At 34.5% G+C, this 3,905-nt stretch overlaps 1 non-coding gene across 1 annotated transcript; it reads right to left on the reverse strand.

The window, feature by feature from the left end:
* Nucleotides 1-629: 629 nt before the first annotated feature.
* TRNAS-UGA (transfer RNA serine (anticodon UGA)) lies at nucleotides 630-721 on the reverse strand. The gene has a single exon. It is a non-coding gene; the product is annotated as a tRNA-Ser (tRNA).
* Between the last annotated feature and the right edge of the window lie 3,184 nt (nucleotides 722-3,905).

The raw sequence follows: 3,905 nt of genomic DNA on the forward strand, positions 1-3,905 counted from the left end.
TATATATACTATGCGTTTTTGGGATCTACGTGCTCCCTGGTTAGAACCTCTAAGAGGTCCCAATGGTTTGGACTTGAGTAGACTTAAAAAAGACATACAGCCTTGGCAAGAACGTCGTTCCGCGGAATATATGACTCATGCTCCTTTAGGTTCTTTAAATTCTATGGGTGGCATAGCTACCGAGATCAATGCAGTCAATTATGTCTCTCCTAGAAGTTGGTTAGCTACTTCTCATTTTGTTCTAGGATTCTTCCTATTCGTAGGTCATTTATGGCACGCAGGAAGAGCTCGCGCAGCTGCCGCAGGATTTGAAAAAGGAATTGATCGCGATTTTGAACCTGTTCTTTCCATGACTCCTCTTAATTGAGATATGAGATCTAATGCTTGAAGTAGGAATCACGTTGATTTTACCATACATATAGGGTTGAGTCGAGCGGGTCAGATTAAAATAAAAAATAAAAAGTATTTTACTTCTCGTTTTAATCCATTTCTATCTAATCTAATTATATCGAAATTCTGAATCTTTTTTTTTTCGGGCTCGGTTAAGTGGTAGTATCGCCGAGCCCGAAAAAACCGAACCAACCAAAACCAATAAAAGAAAAAGAATACTTTCGTCGAGCAAAAACAAAAGGAGAGAGAGGGATTCGAACCCTCGATAGTTCGTGTTGTAAACTATACCGGTTTTCAAGACCGGGGCTATCAACCACTCAGCCATCTCTCCAACCAAAAAGCCAATTTCTATTTTATCTTTATTCTACTGAATAGAACATAACTATATGAATTAATATAGTTAGTATCGATCGATGATCGATGGCATAGATATCTAGTGTGAATCAATTGGTCACGTTTAATTCTTCAAAATATTATAGAAGATGTATGATCCAGCATGTCTTTTTCTGAAATAAAAACAAACCTTCGATCCATGCCTAAAATGAAAGGGGTAGGTAATACGTCATATAAAATCAATAGATTCATGATAAAAACCCCAAAATATGTTTTTTTATTACAATTTTTTTTATAACGGAATCGAGGAGTTGGGATCAAATGGTATAGTTTTCTTTTGTTGGTAAATTGGAGGATTAGAAACATGACTATAGCTTTCCAATTGGCTGTTTTTGCATTAATTGCTACTTCATCAATTTTATTGATTAGTGTACCGGTTGTATTTGCTTCTCCTGATGGTTGGTCAAGTAACAAAAATGTTGTATTTTCCGGTACCTCATTATGGATTGTATTAGTTTTTTTAGTGGGTATTCTTAATTCTATCATCTCTTGAAGCTATTTGTTATAGATCGAAAAATGAACTGAAATGACCCCTCTCCACGAATTCTTTCGAATTGTGAGGCACATTAAAAAAATGGAATATATAAGCCCCCAAATAAAAATAAAGAAAACTAAGACATTATAGGGAGGAAGGGGTCAAACTTTTTTTTCTATTGGAAAAATCTTCTATACTTAATATTTATATCATACAAATTAATAATTTAATTCTATTAATTTTTTGAATCATTTGGTTGAAGTTGAAAAATTCAACCATTGCAATGGAGGCAGTACGTTAAACAATTGAATTGTTTGGATGGTACAAACTAGAGTACTAACTCCGATTTATTATTTTATTATTTCTATTTAATTAACTGATCAACTTACTTTGCTTTGTTATCAAGCATTTTTTTGAATTTGATTTCAAAAATCTTCTAATCTAACTAAAACTAAAAAAAGGATATATTAAAATAAGAACCCTGAGAAAAAAAGATATAAACAATTCAATATCTTAACACAAAAGAAAAACTGGATCCTTCTATAAAAATACAAGTACAATCAAGTACTTGTATAAATATATCCCAAAGCAATAGCAAAAATGAATCTTGCTATAACCCAAGAAAAAACAAATAAACTACCCAATAATAGGAAAGGAAAGACTAAAAAAAGCTGAAAGGAGAAAGAAGAGATATTATGAAAATCAAAATAGAGAAAATAGGGAGAATCAAGTGATAAAAAAGGAAAAAAATAATTATTACTAAAAAAGGATCCCAGATGAGGAAACCCTAGGAGAGCCGCCGACTCCAACTACCGTCCATGTACGATTACATCGGCAATAATTCGGCAAAAGGGGGCTTATTTAGAGCGGGCTCAATGGATAATGGAGATGGAATAGCCGTCGGTTGGTTAGGACATCCTATCTTTAGAGATAAAGAGGGGCGTGAACTTTTTGTAAGGCGTATGCCTACTTTTTTTGAGACATTTCCAGTTGTTTTGATAGACGGAGACGGAATTGTTAGAGCCGATGTTCCTTTTCGAAGAGCAGAATTGAAGTATAGTGTTGAACAAGTAGGTGTAACTGTTGAGTTCTATGGTGGCGAACTCAACGGAGTCAATTATAGTGATCCCGCTACTGTGAAAAAATATGCTAGACGTGCTCAATTGGGTGAAATTTTTGAATTAGATCGTGCCACTTTGAAATCAGATGGTGTTTTTCGTAGCAGTCCAAGGGGTTGGTTTACTTTTGGACATGCTTCGTTTGCTCTTCTCTTCTTTTTCGGGCACATTTGGCATGGTGCTAGAACTTTGTTCCGAGATGTTTTTGCTGGCATCGACCCCGATTTGGATGCTCAAGTAGAATTTGGAGCATTCCAAAAAGTGGACGATCCGACTACAAGAAGGCAAATAGTCTGATTCGGATAGAACGTTATTTTTTTTTTGTTGTTTCTTTTTTACTATACTTTTGTTTGGGGTGATTTAAATTAAATCATAAGGAATTTGATTAATCTTGATTTGAATGATTGTATTTTTTTACTCTAATCTAATAAACAGGTATGAAAGCTATAATTGTAAACCAGGATGAAATCTATGGAAGCATTGGTTTATACATTCCTCTTAGATGAGATGGTCTTTTCTTTAAATTGTATTATATATAAATAGAGATTGTTCTTTTTTCTCTATTTTTGTGTTTTTATGGACCAGATCTAAATCTTTTACTAAGGTTTTTGAGCAATATTTCTACTCTTTTTGTTTGTTGTTTTTTGATTTTGCATATGATAATAGGTTTTGATCTTTCAAACCATTTTTTTATATTAACATGGTGGTAGAAAGAATACTAATGCACCAATTGCAGTGCAATAAAGTTGTAATTCACTAATTATTCCAGATGCTCGCCAAATCTGGAAAAAAATCGGAGGTTATTTGTATTCCTCGGAAACCCCCGCCAACATCACCATTTAATATTTCTTGGCCCACTATTGGCCAAACCACTTGGGCACTAGGTCCAATGTGAGTTGGATCACTTAGCCATGCTTCATAATTGGAAAAACGAGCACCATGAAAATACATGCCACTAAGCCAAAGAAAGATGATGGAGAGTTGGCCGAAATGGGCACTAAATACTTTTCGGAAAATCTCCTCTAAATCACTAGTATGGCTATCGAAATCATGAGCATCAGCATGTAGGTTCCAAATCCAAGTAGTAGTATCGGGTCCCTTAGCTATTGTTCTTGAGAAATGACCGGGTTTTGCCCATTCCTCGAAAGAAGTTTTTATGGGATCTCTATCTACCAAAATCTTTACTTCTAGTTCCGGCGAACGAATAATCATTGAGTCCTCCTCCTTCCGGACAACACATACAAAGAGACCTGCCAATATAAAAAAAAAAGATTAGTGAACTTTTGAGAGATTTTTATATTGAGTTTCTTTCTATTCTATCTCCCATCTATCTATTCCAATTTTTTTCTTTAGTTATTCACTAGAACAATTATGATCCAGAAGTTAATCCGGGGCAAGTGTTCGAATCTATTATGACATATATAGGCGCTCAACGGACCTTTTTGAATCCTCTAAAACTCCTTCTGGACTTTGAATTTCAATTCAATAATTTTTTTGTGCAACCTAGGCTAGGGGATTCATATTTGAAT

Source organism: Arachis hypogaea, chromosome 20 (assembly GCF_003086295.3).
Source record: "Arachis hypogaea cultivar Tifrunner chromosome 20, arahy.Tifrunner.gnm2.J5K5, whole genome shotgun sequence".
Lineage (NCBI taxonomy): Eukaryota > Viridiplantae > Streptophyta > Magnoliopsida > Fabales > Fabaceae > Arachis > Arachis hypogaea.